The sequence below is a fragment of the Nesoenas mayeri genome (assembly GCF_963082525.1).
Source record: "Nesoenas mayeri genome assembly, chromosome: W".
Lineage (NCBI taxonomy): Eukaryota > Metazoa > Chordata > Aves > Columbiformes > Columbidae > Nesoenas > Nesoenas mayeri.
Window position 1 is genome coordinate 7,143,948 of NC_137553.1, and position 13,941 is coordinate 7,157,888.

Genomic DNA, 13,941 nt, shown 5'->3' on the forward strand with positions numbered 1-13,941 from the left:
TTTCAGAAAAATCTTTGCCATTTTTGATATGGTGCATAACAACAGGTTCCATTTCAGTCTCACTTTTAGGATTAAGCCAGTTCAGCACATACAATGCCTTCATCAAAACCTCTTCTGGACCTACACTAATTCCCCCTTGTTTTTTCAAAACAGACAAAAGATTTTTCAAGGTGCGGTGTGTTGGAACGATAAAGGACTCAGCATTCCTGTTATAAATGAAGACAAGTCTTTGAGCCAATTAATTAATTTTATTGAGGAAGCGAATTTAAAGCAAGCAGTAATTAGGCAAAACAGCGCTGGGTGACCAGGGGAAGCTCAGTTCCACCACGGCACAAAACTCAACTTTTCGTATGTGCTTATATATGTTATACACTTGTTCACGCGCTGGGACACCCTGACGAGTTAGCTCCTGGTTGGCTAGTCGACAGTGAAAGATGTTGCTGGGTGTCGCTTGGTGTTTCTGCCTCTGGAGTTCTGTTATCTGTTACACCATCTGGGAGCTCTGTTATCTGTTGCACCACCCGGCCACTCTGTTATCTGTTGCACCATCCGGCCATTGGCTTGGTTGGGGCCCGGCATCCGGCCATTGGCTTAACTACTATTTTTTTACAAAATATAATGAAACTTGCACAAACGCAATTACTTCTTACAACGATATGCATAATATGATTGAACCCTACTCGATTTGTTCAACAACCTTGACCATTATTTATTACAATTCCGATTCAATGTGAATCACGCAAAGCCATTTATTACAGTAACAAGCCTTATATATGCAACTATTCTCTGATCACGTGTCCACACTCCAAGCATGCATTCACTAATTGGATATCATCTATGTTCACAAGCTGTCCACACACTGGAGTCTCACTGATGATAGGTCCATTGATTTACGTCATGTTGAGGCCTTGTTATTGTAGAAATGCCTCTCTCCCACAGCAGGTCCTGTTTTCAGCTTTTGAATTGGCCTTGAAATTCCTGGCTGGTTCAGTAACAAATCTCCATCTAACAGAAACCTCTCCACAGCTGTGTGCACACTCAATAATTGCCTGGCCAGTAGAATTATAAGGGACTCCGAACAGGTGGTGTACCTTCCACTGGACGAGGAAGGTTGCAAGTGTGTCAGAACGGTATGCGGGACCATTATCTGTTTTGATTTGTGTAGGGACACCCAGGACAGCAAAAGCTTGTAATAAATGACGTTTTACCGCTTTTGCATTTGCTGAGGTCAAAGCTGTAGCCCGCAGCAGTCCTGAACAGCTATCTATGGACACATGAATGTACTTCCGTTGGCCAAACGGTGCTAATTCAGTAATATCAGTTTGCCATAACTGACCTGGCTGCAAACCCCGAGGATTTACTCCCTTTTGTTGCAGAGGCACTATGCGGGCACAATCAGGACAAGCTGCAATAATGGATCAAGCTTGTTCCTTGCTAAGTGCAAACTGTTTTCAGAGTGATGCTGAGGATTGATGAAAGAATTCGTGAGCTTGTCTGGCTTGTTCAAAAGGAGATATATCTGTTACTGCCACAAGTTTGTTTATAATGCTGTTTCCCTCAACTAGACCACCTGGCAGGTTAGAATGGCTTTTTATATGCATTATAAATACTGGCGCTGGCCTATAATCTAACACGTTCCACAAATCTAATAATGCTTCAAACAACAAGGAGTTGGAAACTCGCTGCAAAAGCGCTCTATGTATTCTTTGTACAACTCCCACAACATAAAGAGATTCTGCTACCAGATTAACTGGGCAGTTATGCCATTTTTGCGATGCTGCTAAGCGTAATGAGGGCCCTGAGCTCGGACAAGCAACCATGGCTGTTCCCCCTCTCGACTGGTACTGTGGTGTCATCTCACCCCCAGCCCCTGGCGCTGACCCTCCCGTTTCCCGGCAGCGGTGTCCCATCTGTTTTAAATTTTGATTGACACTCCACTGCTCGGTGTCCATATTTATCACACCGACTGCACGTGCCATTTAAGTGCGAATAATCGAGGGGAGCTGGCGATTGACTAGTGCCATTACTAGGTCCCCCTCTCTGAGTGTACTGAGGGCAATTTCTTTTAAGATGTCCTGTCTGTCCGCAAGTAAAACATGCTAGGCCACGAGAAGAAGGGCTTCGGCCTTTCATTGCAGGCTTAAGTGCTGTAGTCAAGGCCGCAGCGTGGGCTCGAGTATGTATTTTTGCCTTTTCTACCTCCTGTTGCAAAATCGGTACCCGTGTATAAGCTTCTACCATCTCTGCCAAAGAAGCAGTTTTTCCCAAAACGGCTAATATCTGTCGGCATTGAGTGTTTGTATTCATCATGGCCAAATCTTTCCCCACAGCAGCTTTTGCCTCTGGAGTCAGGTTAGGAGAAGCATCTATAGCTTCTTTTAAACGGTCCACAAACTTCATATATGGTTCCCCAGGATCCTGCTTTATTGTAGAATAGGGTGGCACAGGGTTACCTATATTTGGCAATTCTTTCACTGCCGCCAGAGCAAGCCCTTGCGTTTGCTGCAAAATCCTTGGATCAAGTGCTGCCTGAGTGGCACCATCCGCATATTGCCCACGACCCAGTAATTGGTCCATGCTAGCTAATCGTAATGGATCATCAGCTGGTAAATGAACATTTTCTAATACTGCCAATTCTACCTTTCCCTGCCACTTGTCCAAGAAGAGCAGATACCCCGTTGGGGGAAGCAATAACTCTATCAATGCCTTAATATCTATCGGAGTTAGTACTTGCCCCTTGAAAAATGAATTTGTTAGCTGCATCACATGCTTATTATCCATACCATATTGCATAACTGCACTTTGCAATTGCTTAACCATTTTCAATCAAAGGGCGACCACTGCCTTTGTCCTCTGTTATCTATGTGCACTGGCATTGCTGTAATACTACCAGGTAACATAATCCCTTCAATGGTTGTGTTACAGTCAAATATGTCTCAGGAATTCTAGAATAACTTTTATTAAAGATAAATGAGCAAAACAGCACTGGGCGGCCGGGGAGTCACTGCTCCACCCAAGGCACGCAAATTGGTTACAGAAAAAAAAAGTTTTTTTATACCGTCTGTAAGTACACACCCCCGATCTTCTTCCTGATTGGTTAGCTGGGTTGCTATGCTGTCCTCGCACAGCAAAGCACATCCCCCTCCCCATGAGCACACAACATTTTCCCGCCAAAACTCGCAACAACAGAATGTGACAAACTATGGCGCTTTAACATCTACATAACTCAGTAAATCGTTAACCACTAACATATTCCTGGTTTGATTAGCAAATTTACTTTAGTTATGCAATTTATAACAGTTGCATCCCCGATTACCCCTTGCCAGCGTTGCCTTGCATTATAAGAACGATCTTGAGGATTATGTCTACCGTGATGCACAGGGGCAGTACCCAAATTATCATTACAATCACTGCTATACAATTCCCTTGTGTTTCCCTGTGGATCAGTGAGTCGACGCATATTTGTAAACCGATCTGCTAACCCAGTCTCCAGCCCTTTTCCATATCGCGCTCTCAAATATTCATCTACTTCTCTTACAGATCACATCCCATCTTCAACACATTGTCTAGCCCATTTTTGTATTGGCTCCCTTTTAATACGGAGCTCCTCAGGAGTGAGGTCTAATTCGCCCCCTCCCATTCCTGTTTTCCCCGTTTTTCACATTCCCTGCCAATTGCTTCCAACCCGTCCTTAACTGCATCTGAAGCCTTTTTATATGCTATTACCTGCGAAGTTTTACTGTTACCGCCATCTAGTTGCTTCATAGCGTTTAGAACTTCTTGCATCTGGCTCTCCTGCCGTCTCAGTAAGTCCTTCAGGCTCTGAACGTGGCTCTCCTCCTGGAAGTCAGGGCGATTCTGTGGTGCTCCCTCCTGGTGCTCCATCGGATCCTCCGGCAAAGGCACGTCAGCTGGATTAACTTGTCCTGGCTTGTTGAAACTTGCTGGTTGCTGCCATTCGTCGTCAGAGGCAGGCAATGGCTCAAAGGGTGCAGAGGGTATAATTTGCTCTCCGCTCCAGAACTCCAAATCTGATATGGGACATACCAGTGGTATTGATTTTTCAGAGTTCTCAGAGAGGGGGCAGCTCGCAGCGGGCGGCTCCGGGGGGGACGGCACACACCTCCGGCTCCCCTGAGACTTCCTTCATCAGCTGCCTGACCTCCCGCCACGGTCCGGCGAGGTCGCAAGCCTCGCGGCTCTCCCTTGCGACCGCTTCCCATAGTTCAGTCCCTATGTCCTCCCATGTACCGTGAGAAAAAAATTCGTCCGTCGATCGGACACACCCCTTCTGCTTTGCGAATAGTAAAAGACGCTCCACCGCGTCTTTTTCCAAAAATCTTCCTGTTCGTGCGGCCAGCTGCAGAATACTTTTCACTATTACTTTTTCTTCCGCCGATGCCATGTTTCCCATGCCGCCTGATTCCCCATAGACCTACTTTCCACTATTCTTCAAGCGCCTGGCTGACCTCGCTGTCCAGGTGGCTTCCTCGCTTCTTCACTTCCGGCAATCTTGCTTCGATACGAAGTATCATGTCGAGGTCACCAAAATGTTGCTTTTTCCATGCGAGAGACGGAACCTGACACACCAATGTGATGTTCAGAGTTCACTTTATTGTCGGACCGGGCTAGCTTTATACCAAAGCTGCCCTGTCCACGCGCCTTGCAACAATGTGCTTGGTTGTAACTCGTGCTATACAATAACGTGATAGGCTGCATGTACTGTACACGCGCTCTACACACGTGTGTCTGGTGATTGCTCATTCATTGTTACGTTCTTATGGGGCTCCTTTCATTTCTTTTGTCTCTGGCTTCACCTCTCAGCCAGGCTGGTGACAACCCCATCCCCCCGGTGGGGGGGGCTCTGCCACTACACCCTTGGTTTCCCATAGCAGAGACTCAGGCATGGATTCCAGAAATTCTTCTTAAATAATTTATTTGCTAGATACAGCATAGAGCAGCTTGAGCTGGGCGCCTCCTGAAGAGGGACCCTCAGCAGAAAGAAAAAAACCAAACTTGAGCAATTTTAGCCCCACAATACAAGCCCCCACTTCTGTAACTCTGGGCCAATTGCAAAATTAGAGTCTGGAGTCTCTCCATTCTTCATTGGATCTCTTCATTTTCATCAGGTGGGCTGCCAATTAAAGTTCTGACCTTCAGTTGCTATTTTTCACCTGCAGCTGGAGAAAATAAGTTCTTGGTAATGGCCAAATAATTCTTCTGTTAGATGCTGTTCTGTTTCTTTACTCTTCTCCAGGGATGCAGCTCCCCTTATCTTGTAGCTTGAAGACTGAGACCTCTTTTACTTAATGAAGCAGAAAATTCAAAGGTTTACAAGTTGTAGAAGTTATGCTAAGCAAACTTACTTATGGTAAGCCAATTCTATATAAGCAGTTTCTAACCAAGTTCTATGAGAAGCAGTATAATCAATAATTCAGTACGCTAAGGTAGTCTATTCCTGAACACCCATTTATAATTTTTATGCTAAAAATTTTGACAGGATGAGGGTGGGTTATCAAACAAGTGTGTAGCTGTGGGGTGGAGTTAAGGTTCCACATGCAGTTTGTGGTGTGCTGTACTTATGCTAATAATAATCTGTGAGGCATTAGGTAAAAGATTATAGGGTATGTGTCACTTAGATATGCATATGTCTTAATTTTAGATTTTCTGTAAACTATGTGCATATATCCATGTGCTTTTAACATGTATTCTATTCATGGATTTCTCTATGCAAATCAATAGACCGAAGTCTTAAACTGATCTTCAGGGAGCATCAAGAAATTTGAATTCGTATTTCTTTTCTAACTTTGGGAATTCATGTCTTGAAGCTTCCTTATTTTATTTTTTTTTTCTGTTAATAACTTCTCCACTCACAAGCTTTAAGTATTCCTACCTAGTTGAGTTTATATTGCCTCTTATTTTAGTTTTCTTCTAACATTCTCTGAAATACCTGGTATCACAGAAACTGCTTCCTGGGACCTGACAGGATGCACCCATGAGTATAGAGGGAGTTGGCTGATGTCATTGTAAGGCCATTCTTGATTATCTTTGAGAGGTCATGGTGATTGGGAGAGGGTCTTGAGTACTAGAAGAGAACAAATGTCAGTCCTGTCATCAAGAAAGGTAAGAAGGAGCATCCAGGGAACTACAGGTTGGTCAGCCTCACTTCAGTCCATGGGAAGGTAGAAACCATTTCCAAACACATGAAGGACAAGAAAGTGAGTGGCAGCAGTCAGCAAGGCTTTATGAAGGGGAAATCATGTTTAACCAAGCTAGTAGCCTTCTACAGTGAGGTGTCTAGCTTGGTAGATGAAGGGAGCAATGGATGTTGTTTATCTTGACTTCAGTAAGGCTTTTGATACAGTCTTCTGTGACACTCTCATAGAGAAGCTGACAAAGTATGTGTCAGAGAAGTGAACAATGAGATATATCAAAAACTAGCTGAATAGCCAGACCCAGCCTGTCAGGGTTGTGATCAGTGGCGCAAAGGCCATTTGAAGGAAGTCACTAGTGTTGGACCACCAGGGTTCGATACTGGAGCCAGTACTATTTAATATCTTCATTAATGTCCTGGAGGATGAGTCAGAGTTTACCCTCAGCAAGTTTGCAGATAATACAAAATGGAGAGGAGTGGCTAATACACGGGATGTGCTGCCATTCAGAGGAACCTGGACAGGCTAGAGAACCATACAGAGTATCCTCATGAAGTTTGGCAAGGGGGAAAATGCTAAGTCCTGTGTCTGGGGAGTAGTAGCTACATATGCCAGTACATGCTGAGGGCTGATCAGCTGGGAAGCAGCTCTGCAGAGAAGGACCTGGGGGTCTTGTTGGACAGCAAGCTAACCATGAGCCAGCAATGCATCTTCACAACAAAGGTGGCCAACAGCACCCTGGGCTACATTAGGATGAGTGTTGTAAGCAGGTCGAGGGGAGTTCATCCTTCTCTACTTAGCACCGATGATGCTACATGTTGAGTACTGTGTCCAGTTACAGGCTCCCTGGTACAAGAAAGATATGGACTTAGTGGAGTGAGTCCAGTAAAGGGTCACAAAGTTGATTAAGGGACTGGAGCATCTTTCCTATGGAGAGAAGCTGATATTCTTTTTGATCTTATAAGGAAGATTTGATTCTCAGTCTTTCAGAACACTCTATGGATGTTATATTTTAATTTTTCAGAAGATACTTTCCAGATTTAGAATTAGTAAGCCATCAAAATAATTTTTCTTCCAGACATGCTGTTTGGATATTTTTAGTGTTGTGTGAATAGACAAATAGAGAGAGAGAGGATATCTAACGCTAGAAAGATCTGATGAATGGAAGTGAAGCTAGAAGAAATTCTGGATAAAAGATCATATTTATAATGGAGCAGGAGTGATCACTTAAATTATTTTTTGTGTAAACAGTTTATTCCAGACCTCAGTATCCTTTGTTTTCTTGATAATATGTTTAAAGGCCAGGATGGAGACATTTGTAAAGGAAATTACTATTGTTCCACTGTGTTAGCAGGAGCAGTGCAGGAGACATATGAATTTCTAGTATATGAAGGAAGTCATGTTAGATCAAAAGGGTTCCAGTGTTTTGAGTTGGAGACTTGGGTGCTTTTTTTGTTTGTTTTAAGGCTTTGTCAGTTCTAATTGTTTCCAGCATTTTATAAATGCCAGGCATGGAAACAAAAAAGTCTGTCTGTCTGCTTGCCTTATCTTTTTGCTCCATGGCTTTTGCCAACACAACTACTTCCTGGTTGAGAGCTGCAGGTGGGTTAGTAAATGCACCTGATTCTGTCTGTAGTGATTCTACTGTTACCTTGTTTGTAATTAGTCTGGTATGTGCCTGCACTGTATTTCTATTTTTTTAATGTGCTACACAGAGATATGAGCTGGACTAACAGCTGCTTGCTAGGATTCTGCAGTATGCTTAGCCTATAATGCCCTCTCTCACGCTTCTCTAATGGTTAGAAACTACTACCATGTATTGCCAGTCTGCCTATTTGGTGAAATTGGTCAGGAGTGAAGGAGGGTGAAATCTGTAACTGGCATAGTTGTGATGGCAGGAGTCCCTAATTTAGGACAAATGGTATGAGAATGAGTAAGCATTGTATGTGGTCTGGTGGTTTTTCTTCCCCTTTCTCTCCTGGTAAATGTGGGGGGGAAAAAAGAGTTTTTTAAAACATATATATTTACTGCAAGAAACTACACAAATTTTATTATAACATGAGAAATTGTGTTCGTTAAACCTGAGATGTATTCCATAACACTGTTTTGGATAGTTTGTTTGACTGGATTTCCTTGATCTATGTATTTCATGCCCCTGTTTTATGTGCTAACTGCATGGAGATTTTTAGATTGCATATAAAACTTAAATGTTAGTCATTTTGGCTGTTGCATGTTTTTTCCCAGTATTAGTGAATTAAAGGTTGCAGATAATGTGAAAATTGTAACACAAGATGAAGCTTCAAGAAGCACTTTGCTAAAGTAATCTGAAAGTAAATTAATCTGAAAGTTCATGAATACAGGGTGTTTTCTGCTTTTGTACCATGTTGAATTCTATCTGTGTTATTACAGGAAAAAAATTGATTTATATGTTGGTTGTAGTGCATGGTCTTCACATTTTAAAACTTTGGGTCTTAAACACTTTATCAATTTAAAGTAGCAGGGGAGAGGAAAAAAACTTGCTGAGGGAATAGTATTCTCACATGGTTACCACTTCAGATGGGAAAAACTGGATCAATTATTACACTGTTGTCTTTGTGTACATGTGTTGTCTTACATGTTAAACTCTTTAGTTACAATTATTAGCTTCTGACTTATAATCATAATAGGAATTGACAGGTTCAAATATTTGTGTTAAGTCTTAAAGTTCTTCCAGAATTTTGTTCTTTTGATCTTTAAAACTGTGTGTCTGGCCTAAATGTATTACGACCGGCATCTTCTTGTGATTCTTACAGTGTTTTAGATTAAAACACCTCTTTTCTTGGTGGAATTTACTCCTTCAGATGTTTATAACCAGTGTTAAAAAAGCATCTTAAGTCCTAATTTTGTGAGGTAAAGCAAACCCAAGTACTTTTCTTAGATATTTCTTGTCCCTGATCACTGAAAAAGTTCATTATTGCACTAAGTAAAATTTTAAATTTCTGTGCTGTTATTCTAAGTGTGATTTTACTTGTATCTTTTCCTGTGATGATTTATAAATGAAAAATGCAGTGCAGGGAAAATTGACTGTACTGTTTAAGGTTTGATTTCTTCATTTAATTTGATAAGCAGAAGCTGAAGTAATAATAGTTGGTTTAGTGCCATCATTTTTGATGTTTTTGCAGAGTTTTGGGAGTTGACTCTAGCTGTTTTATCTTAGCCTTTTGGCAGTAGTCTTGACTTCTGATTCATGCAGTGGCTTTTTGCTTCCCTTTTCTCAGCATGTTACTACTACTTCTAAAACAGAGGCAATATATTAAATTTTCCTGAATGCTCTTCAGATGAGTCAGATAAGTTTCTTGAAAAAGTCAGTATTTCCAGATCCTTTTAAACTGGTGAAAAATAATTTCTGTCACAAAAGGACCTTATTGATTCAACCATAAAAAAACACCCAACAAACCAAACCAAAACTACCCCCCCCCCCCCCCAATCAAACAAAAAAACCCAAAACAAATAAAAAACCCCCTACCTAGTCCAACCTTTTTGGATGTTGGTTAAGCATACTTGTTTCAGTGTGCAGTGTTGTTATTTCAGCTGCTCATGTGGCTCAAAGTGGGTGACTGAGTTATATTTATGACAAATTTCTTCACTGTACATCATTTGCAACTAGCCGTTCATTATTCCTTGGCATTCATTGCTTTATAATTGAAGATCATACTTCACAAAACCGTAGACTTAAATTTTATGGGATTGAATATTGGAATAATTGTTGCATGTTACCTGAAACAAAATGCTTTACAGACTTCTCTCAGATATGCCTCACAAGAAGTAAAATTTAAGAACAGGTATTTTTCTTTTCTGTAAACTATTCTGCTATCCATAAAACAGCAACATATAAATTTTATCTAAAGTTATGGGCTATGAAAGACTTTATTTTCTGAAGTCGCTACACAGTACTTGTATCAGACACTACAGACTGTTGCTGAGATTAGACTATTTTGACCAAATGTAATTTAAAAAAAATATATTAATTTTTGTCCTTTCCTGATCTGCTGTGTGTTTCCCAATTTAATTATGGATAGGGTATTTGTGCCTTTTAGAAGTTAGTGAGTAAATAACGTTTAATAATGAAAATACTTGATTTTCCTGTGTCTAATTGCCAGACCAATAGTATGTACAATCAAATGAAAGAAAGCGTTTTCTTCAGAAGTTGCTTTTCTTGGTAGTCTTTTCTTCATCAAAAGTCTTTGTGGGCTTATTGAAGTTTGCAGGTATTTTACTGCTGAATTTGAACTCTGAGTATTGTTTAGTTTTGGCCCAGACTTCTTTCTTTGTCACTTCACTATACTGTTTAGGAGTAAAGAGATTGCCTCATCTGCCTCAGCATCACCATCAAAAACCTTTTTAGAGCTTTTAGTTGGAGAACTGAGAACATGGGGAAGACTTGAATCTGTTTCTAGAATAATTTTTTGTGGGAAGAAATATACACCCAGTATCAGTGAGCTGTGGACAAAGTTTGGTTAAAAACCCCTTTCCAATCCTTAGATACTTGGTGATCACCAAGTCTCACCCCAACCATTGATTTATGTGCAAAGGTAAAAGGTTGGGATGTTAGTAAGTTAAGAATAAACTGTTTTCATGGCAGTTGGATAAATAGTAGTGTTAGGAAGCTTGACTAGTTTTCTAAAAACAGTAAGGCTAGTTTATTAAGAAATCACATTGTTAGTGCTTTTGTTGTCCCCTACCTAATGGCCGATTCACCAATAACTTGGTAATACTTTTTGGATCTTTTGTTATGTTCTTATTTGGTAAAAATCTAATATCTCAATTTGTAGACTGTAAGTGTATCGGTCTAAAGATTTTGTTGTTGTGCTCATCTTCCAGTATTGATGCCGTTCTTGGTCCTTTGTAAAAGTTTCATGATTCTCTTGCTTGGAGATGAGAATTGTATCTGAGGGAAGGAGAAAAAAATATTTTTCTTGCTGTAGTCTGTTCACATTTAATTTGCCATCAGTAAAAGTGAACTTGGTTTCTGTTAGAAAGAGAAGCCATTTTTGTGACAGTTCTGTGACTTAAGAACATCCTTCTTTTTTCTTTTATCTTTTTTTTTTTTTAACTAGTCTGACATAATCAGATTCTTTAGAAAATTTCTCTGGAGTTTTTTTTTTTTAAGTTAATTTAGAGGAGAGTGTTAGATGACTACAGTAGAGTTATTTAGAACAAGTTATTTGGGTGACACATACTTTTAAAATGGTCTCTATTTAAGGATAAAGAATTTTGTGCATCTTGCCTTATAGTTTAACTCTGGTATCAGAGGTACCTAAAAACTTTAGTATGAGCTCACTGCATAAAAAAGAACCAGCAGCCCAACTAAGTAGCACGGTTTAATGCTTACAGATGTGCTATACTTCTTTTTAGAAAATGGAACATTCTCCTCTGTCAGTGGAATTCTTCATTAGTCTGGTTCAGGCCAAAATGCAAGGACAATTATCAGTTATCAAGTTCACATTCCACAGCTCTTACTAAAACTTACTGAAATTACAGCAGCTTTAAAGTGAACTATATCTGTGTTAACTGGCTAAAAGATCTGCTCTCTGTTGTGCAGAGGTGTGAATATACATTTATTTGAGTCTCCCTGTAAGATGCACGTGGATGTTAATTATGTTTTCACTAGTTGAATTTCTAATAGTGTGTATATCATACTTAGGATACTTTTGAGTCATTGACAATTTTGCAGAGCATGACAGACACGTAGAGCATCCCGACACGTAGGAAGTCAAGGAAGAGAGCCAGGAGGCCTGCGTGGTTGAATAGGGATCTGTTGGGTATGCTCGAGCAGAAGAGGAGAGTTTACAGGTCATGGAAGCAGGGGCTGGCCACTTGGGGAAGAATATAAGGCTGTTGTCAGAGAGTGTAGGGAGGCAACTAGAAAAGCTAAGGCCTCCTTAGAATTAAACCTGGCAAGAGGGGTCAAGGACAACAGAAAGAGCTTCTTCAAATATGTGGCAGATAAAACTGACACCAGAGGCAATGTAAGCCCACTGATGAATGGAGTGGGTGCCCTGGTGACAGAAGACACAGAGAAGGCAGAGTTACTGAATGCCTTCTTTGTCTACTCTGCCGGAGGCTGTCCTGAGGAGCCCCGTACTGCTGAGGCCCTAGAGGAAGGCAGGACAATGGAGGAGTCTGCCTTGATTGGTGAGGACTGAGTTAAGGAGCAATTAAGCAATCTGGACATCCATAAATCCATGGGTCCAGATGGGATGCACCCATGGGTGCTGAGGGAGCTGGCTGAGGTCATTGCTGGACCACTCTCCATCATCTTTGCCAAGTCGTGGGAAACGAGAGAGGTGCCTGAGGACTGGAGGAAAGCAAATGTCACTCTAGTCTTCAAAATGGGCAAGAAGGAGGACCCGAGTAACTATAGACTGGTCAGCCTCACCTCCATCCCTGGGAAATTGATGGAACAACATATCCTTGGTGCCATCTCAAGGCATATCAGGGATAAGAGGGTCATTAGGGGCAGTCAACATGGCTTCACCAAGGGGAAGTCATGCGTAACCAACCTCATAGCCTTTTATGAGGACATAACCAGGTGGAGAGATGATGGCAAAGCAGTGGATGTGGTCTACCTTGACTTCAGTAAAGCATTTGACACAATCTTCCACAGCATCCTTACAGCTAAACTGAGGAAGTGTGGTCTGCATGATTGGGTAGTGAGGTGGACTGCGTACTGGCTGAAGGAAAGAAGCCAGAGAGTCGTGGTCAATGGGGCGGAGTCTAGTTGGAGGCCAGTATCTAGTAGAGTGCCTCAAGGGTCAGTACTGGGACCAGTAGTATTCAACATATTCATCAATGACTTGGATGAGGGAACAGAGTGTACTGTCAGCAAGTTTGCTGATGACACCAAGCTGGGAGGAGTGGCTGACATGCCAGAAGGCTGTGCTGCCATCCAGTGAGACCTGGACAGGCTGGAGAGTTGGGCAGGGAAAAATTTAATGAAATATAACAAGGGCAAGTGTAGAGTATTACATCTGGGTAGGAACAACCCCAGGTTACAGTATAAGTTGGAGAATGACGTGTTAGTGAGCAGTGTAGGGGAAAGGGACCTGGGGTCCTGGTGGACAGCAGGATGACTATGAGCCAGCACTGTGCCCTTGTGGCCAAGAAGGCCAATGGCATCCTGGGGTGTATTAGAAGGGGGGTGGTTAGTAGGTCGAGAGAGGTCCTCCTTCTCCTCTACTCTGCTCTGGTGAGACCACACCTGGAATATTGTGTCCAGTTCTGGGCCCCTCAGTTCAAGAAGTACGGGGAACTGCTGGAGAGAGTCCAGCACGGGGCAACAAAGATGATTAAGGGAGTGGAGCATCTCCCTTATGAGGAAAGGCTGAGGGAGCTGGGTCTCTTTAGCTTGGAAAACAGCAGACTGAGGGGAGACCTCATTAATGTTTATAAGTATATAAAGGATGAGTGTCAGGAGGATGGAGCCAGGCTCTTCTAGGTGACAACCAATGATAGGACAAGGGGCAATGGATAAAAACTGGAACACAGGGCATTCCACTTAAATTTGAGAAGAAACTTCTTCTCAGTGAGGGTAACAGAACACTGGAACAGGCTGTCCAGGGGGGTTGTGGAGTCTCCTTCTCTGGAGACATTCAAACCTACCTGGACACATTCCTGTGTAACCTCATCTGGGTGTTCCTGCTCTGGCGGAGTGATTGGACTAGATGATCTTTTGAGGTCCCTTCCAATCCCTAACATTCTGTGATTCTGTGATGATTCACATAGCCTTGTAATTCAGACAGTTTCATCA

General features: G+C 41.9%; 1 protein-coding gene across 16 annotated transcripts in view; it reads left to right on the forward strand.

The window, feature by feature from the left end:
* LOC308051380 (vasculin-like) overlaps positions 1 to 13,941 on the forward strand; it is an 86,570-nt gene that overhangs the window by 26,827 nt on the left and 45,802 nt on the right. For 2 of the 16 annotated variants that reach the window (XM_080361781.1, XM_080361785.1), the window contains exon 1: positions 979 to 1,130. The exons of the other annotated variants lie outside the window; for them this stretch is intronic. The gene's annotated coding sequence lies outside the window, so the exon portion shown is untranslated. Of the gene's footprint in view, positions 1 to 978; positions 1,131 to 13,941 lie in introns of those variants that run through there. 16 annotated transcript variants of the gene reach the window in all.